Here is an 18,116-nt window from a genome sequence, read left to right as displayed (position 1 = left end):
CAAATGGTCACTGCGTGGGCTTCTCGTGTTTGTATGACCTTTTTCTGCTTATAGTGGTCATGGAAACTTGAATGTGATGGGTATTTTTTGCTCTGTTGAGTCAAGGGTCACATTTGCAGTCAAGTCACATTGCTAAAAACTTTTACAGCTGCTCTGCATCTAATGTCTTATTACATTGTGACATTTCCCCTTGTCCTCATTAATGGTGTGGACAGGTGTTTACCATCTACATGACTAGTCCACTATTTTCTCTTTGAAATCTCCAATCATCTTTTAGAGTAATAAACAGGACACTCATGATCCGATACAGCCAGATCCTAAGGCGTGCACACGACATTCAAAAGATGGCCTTGGGCTGGAGTGCTTGACTGAGTTCAAATTTGAGAACGGAGCATCTATTGCCCCAAATGCAGGTCGGCCGTCAGGGTGGAGTTTCTTTTTATGCATTTTAAAACTCTTCATTCTGCTTCTGTCTACATTGACCTTAGGAAATTGTACCTTTCTGTACCAGTCCTCTAATATCCTGCAATATTTTATTCCTTCGTAAAATAAAATCCATAAAATTTGAGGAGCTTTTACATGCTAGAAAGCATGAGTACAGCAGTGTATGAAGCAAATGATCAAAAATTATACAGGTCCCACAGTGGGGAAAAAAGGTAAAATAAAGGAAAAACAAACACAAATTGGCACACAAATCACAAATATCCATTTCTACACTCAAGACGCAGAGTTTCTGCTAAAACAAAAGTAAACAAATGCATACGCATAATTGGTCCACTCTATAAAACTGGCACCTCATTTTGACAAACGCCGTAAAAAATAAATAAAAAAAAAAACACGGCAAAAATTTTGCTTTCATCATATTGACTTACAGAAAACTGAATAAAAAGCGATCAAAAAGTAATATGTAAAAAAATGGTACAAATGAAAACACCAGACTGCCTTGTAAAAAAAAAACAAAAAAAAAAAACAAGCACTAATGTGGATCTTTGGCCAAAAAGTAAGTTACAGCTCTCAGAATATGATGATGCAAAAACCTTCATTTTGCTAAAATATTGTTTTTGTGTAAAAATAGCAAATCGTAAAATATCAATATAAATCTGGTATTACTGTAATCGTACTGACCCAACGAACAAATCTGTTTTATCACTTTTACTGCACAGTGACTGGCTCAATTAAATTAAATAAAAACAATAACTCAATTGCTGGTTTTGTTAATTCTGTGTCTGAAAAATCTCAATAAAATGCGATCAAAAAATATTATGTACCCTAAAGTGGTACCAAAAAAATCTGCAACTCATCCAGCAAAAAACAAGCCCTCATACAGCTGTTTGCGATAAACTACTTTTTGTAAATAAGCATTTTTACCGTGTAATCGCAGCAATATCTATAATAAAAAAAGTTTTCAAAAACTACATAAATCTGGTATCGCTGTAATTGCAGTGTTCCGAAGAATAAATCCACCTAATCATTTATACTGCAGGGTGAACCGCGCGAAAATAAAAATAAATACTGTTGTACTGCTCTTTCTTCATTCTACCTCCCAAAAATCGGAATAATGCTCTGCTCACATTTATCCTGCACTCTCTGCTGAGCGCTTGCGTCTGGGTTTCCGTGTAAGCTTCCCAAAACAGCGATTCGGACAAAACCACGGACGGAACGGTATGTGTTCCAGCAGCATCCCATCATTTTATTCATCTTTTTAGCACACAAATGTGGGCGACCACAGATCTGTGTACGCCTAAAAAGATGGTTACCACTTGAGCAAATGCCAAATGGAGCACAAAATCTGAATCACCCTTTTATGGGATTTATGCGGAAACCCTGGGGTAAGTGCCCAGCGTAGAATTCAAGAATGTGATCCCAGCCTTATTCTGGAAGTGATAGAAGAAAAATATTATGTACCCCAAAATGTTACCACTCAACCAGCCCCCACTTGGGTCTATAATCGGTCACTGGAAATACTGGTAGAACAAAAACAAGAAAAGCAACATGGCTCTCACCCTGTCAAATAAAATACAGTGAATTCTGCACTCCCAAATCCAAACGCCCCACTGTGCCTAAACCACAGTAAGTCACCACATGTTTGGCATTATTGTAGTGAGGAAAGAGTACTTAACATTTTACAGGGTATGTGTTGCCAGAAGCACAATGTATGGGGGCACTACAATACATGGGGCTCTACACTGTATGGGAGCACAATGTATGGGTACTAGACTGGCATGGATGTTATAAAATAGCCACTGTAGTCTTGGGTTAATTCATCGAGATGTGCAGTTTCTACATTGGGGTCACTTTGGGCGTTTTCTGCTGTTCTGGCATCTTAGAGACTCCGCAAATATCGCCTGCAAACTATTCTAGCAAAATCTGTGCTCCAAAAGCCAAATGACGCTCCTTTCTTCTGAGCCCTGACTATGGTTTAACAGTAATTTCTGACAACAAATGGGGCAGCACTAGGTTCAGGAGAAATTGAGCAGTGAATTGTGGGGTCTGGTTTCACCAATTAACCCTTGTTTACCTGACAAATTTGCAGCAAATGCAAAAATTGCATTTTTATCACTAAAATGTTATGTTTGCACTTCTCAATATTATAAAATTCTGACCGAAGAGTCTGGACGGGCATGACTGGGCGAAAATCTGACTCTTCACTATAACTTCTGATGGTGAACAGTTGCTGTATTCCAGCCATGCAGGGATGGCTAGAATACAGCAACACAGCGGGTATGGGATGACAGGTACAGGTAGAAAAAGGCAGATACAGGGAACTGAGAAAAAGCAAGCATGCAACAAGGCAGCGTGAACACTGTGCTCAGCCCCACCCATGGTGCACACTGTCGCTTTTCATCCCTTTCCGACATCTGCCATAATAGTACACCGATGTCGGACTCCCTCCCTTTGATGTTGGCTCCGGGGCTGACCCCACATCTTTCTGGGGACATGTCAGCTGTTTTGAGCAGTTGACAAGTGCCCACAATAGCTTTCCGGTGGAATTGTGATCTCTGACAGCGGCATTTAAATCACGCTTCCGGAAATCGCACCAGAAATATGCACACTGGTAATCCACGTCACGTGATCGCTGGTCACCGGTGTGTTGGCATTGTTGTTAGTGCCGGCTTGCTGTGAGCGCCACCCAGTGGTCAGCGCTCGTAGCAAGTGAGTAAATCTATATAGAGGCGATCTGAACATCGCCTCTATGTGGCAGAGGTGATCGGGTTGTGGCAGCTTCTAGTCTCCTATGAAGGCTACTGAAGCATGCCAAAAGTAATAAGAAAATGTTTTTACAAATATGAATAAATAAAAAAAAAGTTCAAATCGCCCCCTTTCACCCCATTCAAAGTAAAACAATAAAAATAAAATCAAACATACACATATTTGGTGTCACCGCATTCAGAATCGCCAGATCTATAAAAAAAAAAAAGGACTAACCTGATTGCTAAACCTCATAGTAAGAAAAAAGTAAAAAAACACCGGGATTACGTTTTTTATGGTCGCCGTGACATTGCATTAAAATGCAATAACGGGCGATCAGAAGATCGAAGCTGCACTAAAATGGTATCATTAAAAACGTCAGCTTGGCATGCAAAAAATATGCACTCATCTAACCCAAGATCACAAAAAATGGAGATGCTACTGGTGTCGGAAAATGGAGCAATACCACTTAGATAAAAAAGAACCTAGACATGTTTGGTGTTTATGAACTCATGATGACCTGGAGAATCATCATGGCATTTTTTAGCATGTAGTGAACCTAGTAAAAAAGCCAATCAAAAAAGTGTGGGATTGAACCACACTTGGAATTTTTTTTCCAGTTTTCTAGTACATGATATGGTAAAACCAATGGTGTTGTACAAAAGTACAACTCATCCTGCAAAAAACAAACCCTCAGATGGCCATATTGATGGAAAAATAAAAAAGTTATGGCTCTGGGAAGAAGGGGAGTGGAAGACAAAAACGCAAAACTGAAAAAAGCTCTGGCGGTTAAGATGGAGGGAGCACACCCTAAGCACAGTGCTCTGGGATTTGCGGGCCATACGCAGACCCTGCGCAGGAGGAAGAGTATGTGCGGGATTGGGGCTGTTAGTGATTCACGTCCATGCCGGGAGAGGAGTCACTACTTTAATTCCTGCATGTATTTTCTGGCATGTCTTTTATCAGCTTTATACATATAGAGGCTGAAAGTTTTGCCCATTCTTAGCAAACTAGCCTGAGCTCAGTGTGATTGGATGAAGAACATCTGTGAACAACAATTTTAATGTTTTGCCACAGATTCTCAACGGGCTTTAGGTCTGGACATTGACTTGACAATTCAAACCCATGACTATGCTTCTAACTGAACTTTTCCATTGTTGTTCTGGCAGTTTGGGGTCCTTGTCCTGCTGGAAGGTGAACCTACACCTAAATGGCAGTATCAAATCTTTTGCAGCTTCTAATATATTTTCCCCAAGAATGAAGAAAAGCATCCCCTCAGCATGATGCTGCCACCACCATGATTGATTGTTGGAATGGTGTTTTCATGGTGATGTGCAATGTTCGTTTTCCATCACACAGTTTTCATTTAGCCCCCAATTTTAATATTTTGGTCTCATCTGGCCAGAACACAGTCTTCCATCCTGCTAGCTGTGTCCCCTACATGGCTTTTTGCAAACTGAACATGAGACTTCTTATGGCTTGCTTTCTTAAATGGCTTTCTTCAGATGCTATTTTTAATTTTATGCCCCAAACTGCTTTACTCTTCACAACTTTATCCCTAACCTATATGGTGTGCTCCTTGGTTTTCATAATGTCTTTTGAGCCATAATGTTCTTAAACAAACCTCCGAGGCCTTCACAGAACAGCTGTAGTTCCAGGGGGCTGAATACAAATGCACATCACAATTTTCAGATTTATCTTTTCAAAATAAGTAGAAAACATGTCTAATTTCCTTTACACTTCACAAATACTTGCTACTTTGAGTTGGTATGTTACATAAAATACATTAAAGTTTGTTTGTAAAAGAGTTAATGTGGTATGAATACTTTTCAAGGCAATCTTTTATATCTCTAAAGCATGTCCAAGTACTTTAGGTGGCATTCTGTAATAAGCGGTGGTCCAAGAACAAATGCTTCACAAACATGATCTTTGTATAGATATACTGTATCATAAGATCAGTTGCTGACAAGTTGATTGCCCACTTGTAAGGGGGACAGAGTAAAAGCTTAGGGCCCTTGAATGGACACCCCAAATGAAAATGGAGCAGGTGAACCTGATTTCAGTTGCAAATGAATATAAACTTTACTTCAGAACAGGCAAAAAGCTTGAAACGTATCTACCGTTTCACGTAACTTTTCAGAATAAGCACTCGTTAGTATGCGACTTGCATCATGCATTTTTACTAATTTTTCCGTTGTTTCGGACATAATTATTGGAGACTAGCTCCTATGATGTCTTTCATACACACTACGGAAAGTGCAAGAGATTCCTGATATTTTTCTATTGCACACAGGCAAACCGTAAGAAGGATGACAACATCCAGCAGTACTGAACTGTGTTACTGTGAATCCTGCACAGAAGAGTAAAAAAAAATTGCCAGAATCTGGAGCAATAGGTTTCTGTTTCATATTCTGATCTCGCATTGTGCTGACTGCTCCTCACTCCACCTTTCCGGAGAATCCTACAGTGGAGAGAGAAGCCTCTACTTAAATATGTTCGCGATCCTGATACCTTATTGACCTTGCAGTCCATCTTGACTTGATCAAGATGGGTTTGAGCTGTTTTTTTCGTACTCATTAGAATCCTGTTCATGTTGTGGACAGTGTCTACAAAATGTCAAACATCACAGACGGACCATCACTTCCAAACAGAAAAACAGGTGTAAACAGTTGCAAGCTAAAAGATCCACTTCCGTGTGTAACTAAAAAATTAAAGCTGAACTCTAACGTTATAGTATACAAACATGGATGAGGTTATTAATGGTTATCTGAGGAAGGTTCTGCTACACCTAAAGGACTTGGGCTCAAATCATCAAGATCCTCTGCTGGCAGCTCCCTTTGTAATTGCCAAGCAATGACTTCCCAGATGTGTGTGATGGGAGACAAGTCCAGAGATTTGGTTGTGGAACCAGAGGTACAGCCATTTCTCCAGAAAGTCCCAGGAGTAATTTTTCTACATGACAACACTAGGCCGCATGTTACTCATGCTGCTGTTAGCAGCCTGCATGGCCTATATGTATTACTTTAGCTTGCAGAATCTATAGACTTCTCCCCTATCGAGCACATTTGGGATGTCATTTGTTGTCAATTGCACATAGAGCTGCCAGCAGTGGATTGTGTCGATTTTCATGCCCAAGTGCATTGAGCATGGCACATTAATGGCGGCAATGATGGCAGCCAAGGGATGTATTTCTGCTCATGGACTCATACTTGACACTGAATAAATAGAGATGTTTAATTGCTATTTTTTTTTATCATTAGCTTACCGTTAACATGTCTATCGATCTGTGATTTCCATAATTCCTTGACTTTTCCTTCTTGATGTTGCAATTTCAATGCTGAGCATTTTATGGTTGTGGCATAGTGCCATATTACACTGGAAGAGCAAATTATTATCCAATTAACTTTGCTGGTAACTTGTTATGCCTCCTTCGGATCTGTTATTCTCTTAGGTGTTTTATCAGTGTTTTTTACAGTGAGAACATGTACCAGTTACAGTCTATGGCCAAGTTCAGTTTACCGGTCTTTTATTTTGAATATTGAATGTTCATTTAAAAAATGTGCATTTTTTAAATCTCATTTGTAGCTCAAACTTGCCCATTCAAGTCAATTTAGTCTGTGTAAAAAAAAATTATAGCACTTGGGTGCCATCCGTGTCATCTGAATGCTGTTGGTTTTTCACCGAGCAGTTAATGGAAGCTTTAATAAAAGCTTTATGATTTCTTTTATTCATGAGAAATGGACCAACATTGTGTCCAGCACGCTGAAAAATGGTGCTCTTTTCCACCTATGACAAAAAATATGAACATCTGAATGAGGCCTTACAGTGACTTCAGTTTGACATTTGTCATAAGTTCCTCCCTTACACACCTCCCGAAAGCACTTTTTCATACAAACTGTCCCTTGTAAAATACAGTAGCTAAGTTTCAGGTTAGAAAACTGACACATTTTTTCCCTTTAAAAAAAAATATTTCAGCCACAGATATGGTAAAAAATAAAATAAAATCTAATCAAGACAATATCCTAAAAAAAAAAAAAAAAAAAACATTTTGGTCACTTTTTATGTATAGATAATTCAAATGCTCATTAATGAGCAGTGCCCCATGGTTGGTATTAGTTAGCTGTCTTTTCTAATTGCATTTGTTCGAATGACTATTCAATGTATGGGGAATTAACATTTGGCAAGTTTTAAAAATCTGCCAATTTAATGTAGTTGTTCTCATAAGCCTAATGTAGCAGAAAATGTATTGCGTCCCCCAGTCAATTGCCCATTATTTGTTTCCTTGATTGGTTGGAGCATAATAAACCGCTATTGAAAAGGTCATTGTTGTCCAGAGGAGACATAAAGAAAGACCATTGATCTCTTGAATGGGTTCAATGAAGTTGACTGAGGTCTACGTCAAGTACATATCTAGATATCTCTTCGAAAATGTAGATAAATGTAGGTAAGGAACATTTCTGGTTCTTATAGGGTTAAACTTCCCGAATAATGGCCTTCTCTCAACCAACAACAAAGGTGACACTTTCTGTTATATGAATCGAAAGCTTATAGAATATTTAGCAGGGACCTTCTAGATCCAACAGCAATTTCAATCATCTTATCTTCATGGTAAATTAATCGCCATTCCAGTTTCAAAATCAAAAGTCAATAAATATTTGGTGAGCATGGATTTCTATCTCTCTGCGGTCACTCCTGTTTTATAAGCATTTTCAAACATGGGGTTTATTGGGTCTAATGGGAATATGGGTTTTGTCTTTTTCTTTAAGATTTTAATGATATTTACAGCAAGTAAACAGACTTTATGGACGGGGAGCGTTGTAAATCTGTCTTGGAGCTTGGTAGAAGTTATTATTCTGTGGAAGCTAGTCATATACATCCGATAGTAGAGATGAGAGGATGGTTTGAAATTCGAATTTGCTGAATTTTCCCCCAAAAATGTGATTTATGGCAAATGCAGCCAAGCCTCGAATAGCTTGGAAAAGATGTATATCCATCTGTATTGAACCACTTTTTAACTCTTTAACGTAAGCGGAAACGTATTAATGTACAAGTGACCTTATCCATTTTCACTTATCAACCCCTGGATAATGGAAAACATATGGTAACTGGTGGTAACCAACAGCCTATTTAACAACACACTTCTGTATCAGATTAGGCTGTTTAAATAGTAAAAACGGCAGGGGCTGGCTGAAAAATGTTGCCCTGGGGGGCTAGCACACAGCAGAGGCCCATCCTTATTGTATTTACCTCTGGCTGCTTCATAAAGGGAGTAGATGTTACATGGCTTTAACAACCCTTTTAACAATCTTTTTTTTTTATCCTACAAGCCCAATCTGTTATTGAACACTTTTAGCTCCCATCTCCTCCCTCCGTGGCCCCCTCCGACCTCTCTCATTTCTGCAAAAGACTTTGCTGCACATTTCAAAAATAAGATAGACCAAACAAGGCAAGTCTTTACTGCTTAACCACCCCAACCTCTATGTCTAACAGACCACTGCCCATCTCCCGTAACATTTTTCCTCCACCATCATTGAAGGACTGTCTCATCTCCTCTGCAAATCCCACTTCACAACTTATGCACTTTACCCCATCCCACCTGTTCTCCAACATCACCACCACACTTATCCTGGCCCTAGCCTATCTATTCAACCCATCATTAACATCTGATGCCTTCTCTTCTGCTTTTAAACATACCAAGAACACACAGCCATCATGAAGAAAACAATCCCTCGACCCCACCTCTACATCCAGCTATCAGTTCTTATCGCTGTTCTTGTTCGCCTCTAAATTCCTAAAATAGCATATACATGCTGAACTTTTCTCCTACTCCTCATCTAACTCACTCTTTGACAACCTGCTATTTGGCCTCTGTCCCCACTATTCCACCAAAGCTGCCCTGACCAAAATGACTCCTACTACAAATCCTCTCTTCCCTTGATGTCAAAGACTTTGCTTGCTCCTGCATTTCCTCATACTTTTATAAACACACATTTAGCATCGTTCACACTCACACTACCTCCTCATATCACCTACTATCTGTTGATGTCCCCTAAAGGCTTTGTCCTGGAACATTTGACTCTTCTAAATATATACCTTGACTTGGAACAACTCGTACAGACCCATTGCTTCCATTACCAACTATTTGTTAATGACATTCAGACCTATCTTTCTGGCCCAAACGTCACCTCTCTGCTGTCCAGAATCCTTGAGTTTATATCATCCATATCCTCCTCCTTTTAGTTTTGCTTCCTAAAACTCATTGTGGACAAAACTGAATCCATCATCTTTCCTCCACCTCACCTAACTCCCCTACCTGGCCTATCTATTTCAAATAATGGCACCACGCTTTCCGCATTAGCGGAAGTCCACTGCCTTGACGTAACCCTCTTACTTGTCTTACAAAAAACGCATCTAAGCTCTTGCCACCTTCTTCCTCCTCCAACTCAAAATTTTTTCCAGAATACATCATTTCCTCAACTATAAATCAACTAAAATGTTAGTGCATGCCCTCATCATTTTCAACCTCAACTACTGCACTAATCCTCCTTTGTGGCCTCCCATCCAACACTATTGCACCTCTACATTCCATCCCTAACTCTGCTGCCCGACTAATCCACCTCCATGCTACGCCTTTTTTTCTCTCGTCTGCAGGTCCCTACAATGGCTCCCAATTCTCAAACGTATCCACTTCAAGCTACTAACCCTGTCCTACAAAGCCATCCATAATCTGTTTCCTTTGTACATTTCCAAACTCAGTTATCTTCCAACATGCAACCTCTGCTCCTCCCAAGACCTCCTCCACACTCATACATTCCTCATCCAATCGCCTCCAAGACTTCTGAGTATCCCTCATTCTCTGGAGTTCTGTGCTGCAACACATCCATTTATCCACTACACTCGGAACTTTCAGACGGATCCTGAAAACCCATCTCTTTAAAAAGCTTAAAACATGCCACCTCACAATCACCGAAGCTGTCTCCATCCCCAGGACTACTGTCTCCTTCCCCATTATCCTGTAGAGCAGTGTTTCTCAACTCCAGTCCTCAAGACCCACCAACAGGCCATGTTTTCAGGATTTCCATAGGCAATGGAGTTAATGCTGGAGCAGATAATGAAATTATCACCTGTGCAATACTAAAGGTACCGTCACACTTAGCGACGCTGCAGCGATACCGACAACGATCCGGATCGCTGCAGCGTCGCTGTTTGGTCGCTGGAGAGCTGTCACACAGACCGCTCTCCAGCGACCAACGATGCCGGTAACCAGGGTAAACATCGGGTAACTAAGCGCAGGGCCGCGCTTAGTAATCCGATGTTTACCCTGGTTACCATCCTAAAAGTAAAAAAACAAACACTACATACTTACCTACCGCTGTCTGTCCTCCAGCGCTGTGCTCTGCACTCCTCCTGTGCTGTCTGTGTGAGCACAGCGGTCGGAAAGCAGAGCGGTGACGTCACCGCTCTGCTTTCCGGCTGACCGACGCTCACAGCCAGTACAGGAGGAGAGCAGAGCACAGCGCCGGGGACAGACAGCGGTAGGTAAGTATGTAGCGTTTGTTTTTTTTACTTTTAGGATGGTAACCAGGGTACACATCGGGTTACTAAGCGCGGCCCTGCGCTTAGTTACCCGATGTTTACCCTGGTTACCAGTGAAGACATCGCTGAATCGGTGTCACACACGCCGATTCAGCGATGTCAGCAGGAGTCCAGCGACCAAATAAAGTTCTGAACTTTCTTCCCCGACCAGCGACAGCACAGCAGGGGCCTGATCGCTGCTGCCTGTCACACTGGACGATATCGCTAGCGAGGACGCTGCAACGTCACGGATCGCTAGCGATATCGTCTAGTGTGACGGTACCTTTAGAGATCCTGAAAACTTGACCTGTTGGTGGGTCTTGAGGACCGGAGTTGAGAAACACTGCTGTAGAGTGTAAGCCTGCAAGGGCAGGGCCCTCATTTTTCTTGTATAAGCCTGTCAGGGTTAGTTTGTTCATTGTAATTTATTTGTATTTTGTATGTAACCCCTTCTTATGTACAGCACCATTGACTCAATGGTGCTCTAAAAACAAATAATTAAGAGATAAAGCTGGAGTAATGAGGGATAATTGTGGTCAAATACCGACTAAATTCTCATCCACTTTTATCAGTGTATTCCTGAGAGCAGTGTCTGAGATATTAGTCAGCATGTGACTGCAACTATGCAAATTAAATACTTGCAATCACTAAGGTGGGAAGACGAAGGAATCATGACAGTGTGTGTACAGCACTCTACCACATTTCAGCAGTTTGCAGTCACATAGAGCAACTACAGAAATGTGCCTACAGCGTGGAAAACGGTGTTGGAAAAAAGTGTGTGGCTTGGAAACTGCATGTTCTCATAGATTTTATTCATATACACTCGACTCCATTGTAAAATAAACAAAACAGTCCACTTAAAAAAGCCACACATGAAATAGGGATTGTCCACTACTAGGACAACCCCTTCTTGATCAAAATGTTTGGCCCCTATAAAATAATAAAACCTATACTCTCCGCCCATGCCAGCACCACTCCTGCGGTGCCGTTACTTGCTCTCACCGGGGCTCTCAAGTCTCATGTGATGTTTTGACACGTGATGCTAGCAGCACAGCCCGGACTTCCTCTTCATGTTCGATTTGTCCGAAGGCAGGTACAGTGATGCGGTGTGATTTTGGCATATTCTTCCACACAAATACTCCTCAAGTCCTGAAGATTTTTGTGGGCTCTTTCTAAAAGCTCTGAGCTACTCTTTGTGGGCTCATTCTATAAATCTTCTATTGGATTCAGATCAGATGGTTGGCTAACAGCTTTTTCTTTCTCTTAAACTAATTGAGAGTTTCCATTTTTTTTTGTCTTCTTTTGCATATCATTATCACATGTATAGATCCATTGCTTATCATTCAACATATTTTCCTTCATCAAATTTAAATGTTGAGAAATGTAATTTCTACCTTAACCCTGACAGACCCATAAAAAAGACAATGGGATCCAATAATAAGCTGGGATCCAATCTAAAATTTGGCATGAACGTACCTCATTTGGATTCATGTTTGTACTCCCGAGCATTTTTCCTAAAAATTGGCAAAAGTCAACCAAAGTTCAGTAAATGACCAAGTTCACTAATGGCTCTTTCAGACGTCACTGTTTCCAGTAGCAGCACGGGCCGTAAAACGTCTGTATTTCATCAGCGGGATCATGTTTTAAGGTCTCCCCACTTGTTCCAACGTGATGTTTCGCAACCCCTAGGGACATGTAAGGTCAGCTTGGCACAGTTTTGCACAGACACCCCCCTGTCCACAAAGGCCTAGGGAGTAATGGGGAGGGAGAGAAGGTGGCCCACAGTCACTGACGTGGCACCACACTCGTCTACATCCCTGACATGCTGAGAGACCCTTTCATTAGCACCAGTCAATGAAACGGAACCTTATCAGTCCGATAGAACTGCCACCAGTTCCTCGTTCGATATATGCCTGGTCCGTTAACAGGGTTATATTGGGCCAGAAACCCGCCTCCAGTAGCATGTGAGATTAGGGTGAGAAACAGATGTGTGGCTTTGTGGATCGAGGTAAAAGAGCAGCCCAAGGTTAAATTATATATTCAATTGCCTTCAGGGCACAATAGTCAATACACTATATATACACAATCGTTATACATACAGTATATAATGGGTAGATATGCAAATACAATAGTGGTAAGACAAAAAGGTATAAGCAGAACATATAGTCAATTACCAGTTAGATGAAAGGCTTGGCTTGTGGGGGAGGGCCTGCCACATGGGAGGCTTGTGGTCCCCTTTGTGTGTGACTTCTCACACGGTGTCCTTGTGACTTCACAGAGAAAAAGCAAAGGATATGCGCTACACAAGCATTTAACCCTTTGGGTCACTCCCCTCCTGCCCTCTGGGTTGAACCTAAATCTATCCTCTGTAGGTTTTGAGATAAATCTCCCAAAGCCTATGAAAGAACATAACTTCTTTCTGTGCAGTCCTAGGGCGACGGTCCTGGTGTCATCTAATCTGACCAGGCTCCTGCTACTCATATAGACTAAACACAATTTTTCTACCTAGCTGCTAGTGGCTGTTCCATGTATCTCCCTTCCCGTGTGTGTTAGAATGACTCAAGACCCAGGCGGTGCTTGCCCTGTTTTGGGGGTCTCGGAAATATATACGATGTACAGCTAGGACACATAGTATTTTCATAACTCCTTTAGAAACTCCTAGCTGGCTGAACAAAGGACTCAGACTGCGTTAAAATGGATAAAAGAAATATTACATGGAATGAGGGGTCCAGGGTGACCAGGTACATTACGATATTGAGCTGCTAGTGCATGAGATATGAGCCCTCCCAAGATGCCTGAAGCTTGTCCTGGGATACAGAGACCAGTAACCACACCATTTGACACCATTTGTACGAAACGTTTCCCGGAGCTGATGGGAGTGACCATTGGGCAACCAAATCCACAGCCACTCTCTTGAAAGGCTATTCAATGATGGGAGGAGTTACCAATTGGGTTTTGGGGTGCTGCCTCGCCTTCTCTGTACTCTGACAGGTGTCTCACAAGCTGCACTAGGCAGTCACATTGGTCCCCATCCTTGGCCAGTAGCAATGCTGGGCTAGCTTGGTCTTGGTGACCCCTAGGTGTCCAGCCATCAGAATCTTAGGTGTAATACGCATCAACTCTGTGCTGAATGAATAGTGTGCCACCAACTGTTGATCTCTGGGCTACACCTCCTTTGAACCTCGCTGGACCGTTACCTGGTACAGCCGTCCTTGGTCACAGATCACCTGCTCAAGGTGTGATTCTGAAGAAGGCTGCACCACCTGCTTCTCAAGAGCCCCAAGGCTGTCGTTGGCTTCCAACACCACCTGAAACCCCTGACTTGACATGGCCAGAATATTTTAGACGACCATGTCTTTGGTCAGTTACCCGGGAATTGTCTTCTGGCTTCCATCTGACCCAGCAGCCACTTGGTCGGAAAGGGGGGAGCCTTCAGACCCCCAAGGGCCCCCAGCGCTATCACTGCGTTACAGCGGCCATGTAGTGCCCACTTCTCTGCTTCCAACCAAGTCGCTGATCTTGACTAACCTGGCCTTCTGACATCACTGTAAGGAGGCTTTACTTGGGATCCCTACCTCTCCTGGGACCATCCCACCCTCAATTGTGTGCTCCCCCTCTGCAACTGTGCAGTCTGTCTGTCCCCTCTGAGACAACCTCACAGGACAAACTGTTCCAGCCTGCCTGCTGGCCATACTGTGAGGCATCACAACTGGCTTGATTAATCTCCTTCCCCCGAGGGGAATGGGGCACAGTACATCACCCACTCCCACATTCCCATTGGTAAGCACATTATTCAAATTGACCCCAACAGGGGTGGACATTATGATTTTGTTTGGAGGATCAGGCCTTGGGGGTTCAGCAGCCACATAGTGGGACTCTAACCGCCCCAAGTTTGTCCCTAGCAAAACACTTGCGGTAATATTCGAGGCTACCCCCACCTCCTGCACTCCCCTCCCGATGCCCCAGTCCAAATACACCTTGGTGATGGGCAGCACCGGTGAGACGCATCAAGTCCTGGAGACAGCAAGGTTTTCAACATTTCAATGTTCGCCAAACTGAACGTCAAAGGGTTTGCTCATCTCTAGACACCAGTATGTAAAATGCCTCACATTGGATATTTTAAAAGAAAATTATATTTTTGCAACATTTTAATTTTCTCTTTTCAGAAGTGCACTGACCTATATCAGAAACAGAATAACAGAAATCTGAATGAGATATCTCACTTTTTAAACAGATGTGCCCCTTGACTTTATTAATAATTAAAGAGGAAGATCAAGAATAGTTGGCTTGATTACTTCAATCTTGTCATTGCTATTATCTACGGATGCATGGATGGCTTTAACACTTTTGCATTTTTTCACAACAGTTTATTGTTTTTTAGATCTGACTTCCTGACATTTCCTTTCGTGTGCCAGCTGTAAACGAAAGAATGAAATCACAGTCTGGCCTCATGCCACAAGACCAATCTAATTGTACTTATATGAGAAGTGTAAAATTTCTTATGCTCTCATCAGGCAATTAGAATCATATTGATGAAAATTTCTGTGGTTTACCCTACACCTAATGTAATATTGCATTTAGATTCACCAATAGTGATTAATAGACAAAACAGTTTTCATTTCTAGCGACCCTACACTTTACTAATATATCATGTTATCCTTAGAAAGAAAAATGCAAAGGGAATATTTAGAATAAAAAGCTCCCTTTGATGTTCTTGTATAGATAAAGATTAACTTTATTTTCTTCTTTATAAAATAGAGCACATACATGCCATGGAAAAAATAATTTATGAATATATTGTCTTGCACTATATTTTTTAACCTTTTTTTACCTTTATTGTTCCTTTTATGTTTTTAAGAACTGAATTCTCTAAACCTGCTTGTGTAGCTGCATGTTCAGAGCTCAGTTAGCTTTCCCTGGGAAGCATGTCGTCTCTACTTCTACCCTCTTTCATACTCATAGCCAGTGCAACATCTCCCCCTGTTACATTAAAATGTCACAGTAATTTGTGATTTTTGTGACTCTCCACAATGTCGTACATGGTATTCACAGAAACTATAAATTGGTTAATTGGGAATAGAGTTGTATTGGCCTGTTGTAGGGCCATAAATGGAACAATCAGACCATTAATAATATATTTTTAAATATTGTTTTTTGTAATGGCCTTCGGATTAATCCCGAGCCATCGTGACTTAAAAGATGAATGATCTATAGGAAGATCAATCTTGTGCAAGTGTAGCTAGGTCCGCCATGGTCTTCACATTTATTTTTATTGTATCAAGTAGGGTTGAGTGAAACAGATCTGCACTTTTCAAAAGGCGCCGACTTTTACCAAAGTCGGGTTTTGTGAAACCCACTCTGGGATCGGGTCGGCGGTCGGCGATCTCTACTTAAAAGTCGGGTTTCGTTATATATATATATATATATATATATATATATATATATATATATATATATATATATATATATATATATATATATATATATATATATACAGTTAGGTCCATATATATTTGGACAAAGACAACATTTTTCTAGTTTTGGTTATAGACATTACCACAATGAATTTTAAACAAAACAATTCAGATGCAGTTGAAGTTCAGACTCTCGGCTTTCATTTGAGGGTATCCACATTAAAATTGGATGAAGGGTTTAGGATTTTCAGCTCCTGAACATGTGCCACCCTGTTTTTAAAGGGACCATAAGTAATTGGACAATTGACTCCAAGGCTATTTCATAGACAGGTGTGGGCAATCCCTTCGTTATGTCATTCTCAATTAAGCAGATAAAAGGCCTGGAGTTGATTTGAGGTGTGGTGCTTGCATTTGGAAGGTTTTGCTGTGAAGTAAACATGCGGTCAAAGGAGCTCTCCATACAGGTGAAACAAGCCATCCTTAAGCTGCAAAAACAGAAAAAAAAACATCCGAGAAATTGCTACAATATTAGGAGTGGCAAAATCTACAGTTTGGTACATCCTGAGAAAGAAAGAAAGCACTGGTGAACTCATTAATGCAAAAAGACCTGGGCGCCCACGGAAGACAACAGTGGTGGATGATGGCAGAATGATCTCCATAGTGAAGAGAAACCCCTTCACAACAGCCAACCAAGTGAACAACACTCTCCAGGAGGTCGGCGTATCAATATCCAAATCTACCATAAAGAGAAGACTGCATGAAAGTAAATACAGAGGGTTCACTGCATGGTGCAAGCCACTCATAAGCATCAAGAATAGAAAGGTTAGACTGGACTTTGCTAAAAAACATCTAAAAATGCCAGCACAGTTCTGGATGAACATTCTTTGGAAAGATTAAACCAAGATCAACCTCTACCAGAATGATGGAAAGAGAAAAGTATGGCGAAGGCGTGGTACAGCTCTTGATCCAAAGCATACCACATCATCTGTAAAACACGGCGGAGGCAGTGTGATGGCTTGGGCATGCATGGCTGCCAGTGGCACTGGGTCACTAGTGTTTATTGATGATGTGACACAGGACAGAAGCAGCTGAATGAGTTCTGAGGTATTCAGAGACATACTGTGTGCTCAGATCCAGCCAAATGCAGCAAAACGGATTGGTCGTCGTTTCATACTACAGATGGAAAATGACCCAAAACATGAAGCCAAAGCAACCCAGGAGTTTGTTAAAGCAAAGAAGTGGAATATTCTTGAATGGCCAAGTCAGTCACCTGATCTCAACCCAATTGAGCATGCATTTCACTTGTTAAAGACTAAACTTCAGACAGAAAGGCCCACAAACAAACAGCAACTGAAAACCACCGCAGAGAAGGCCTGGCAGAGCATCAAAAAGGAGGAAACACAGCGTCTGGTGATGTCCATGAGTTCGAGACTTCAGGCAGTCATTCCCAACAAAAGGGTTTTCAACCAAGTACTAAAAATGAACATTTTAGTTAAAATTATTGAATCTGTCAAATTACTTTTGGTCCCTTTAAAAACAGGGTGGCACATGTTAAGGAGCTGAAACTCCTAAACCCTTCATCCAATTTTAATGTGGATACCCTCAAATGAAAGCTGAAAGACCGAACTTCAACTGTATCTGAATTGTTTTGTCTAAAATTCACTGTGGTAATATCTATAACCAAAATTAGAAAAATGTTGTCTCTGTCCAAATATATATGGACCTAACTGTATATATGTCATTCAGACACACACATATATATATATATATATATATATATATATATATATTTATATTAACTTCAGCGCGATATAGCAGAAAAGCCGGTAATTCAATTACCGGCTTTTCATTTCTCCTGCCAAAACCCGACATGATATGAGACATGGTTTACATACAGTAAACCATCTCATATCCCCCTTTGTTTTGCATATTCCACAC

Source organism: Ranitomeya imitator, chromosome 4 (genome assembly GCF_032444005.1).
Source record: "Ranitomeya imitator isolate aRanImi1 chromosome 4, aRanImi1.pri, whole genome shotgun sequence".
Lineage (NCBI taxonomy): Eukaryota > Metazoa > Chordata > Amphibia > Anura > Dendrobatidae > Ranitomeya > Ranitomeya imitator.
This window is presented reverse-complemented; position numbering follows the sequence as displayed.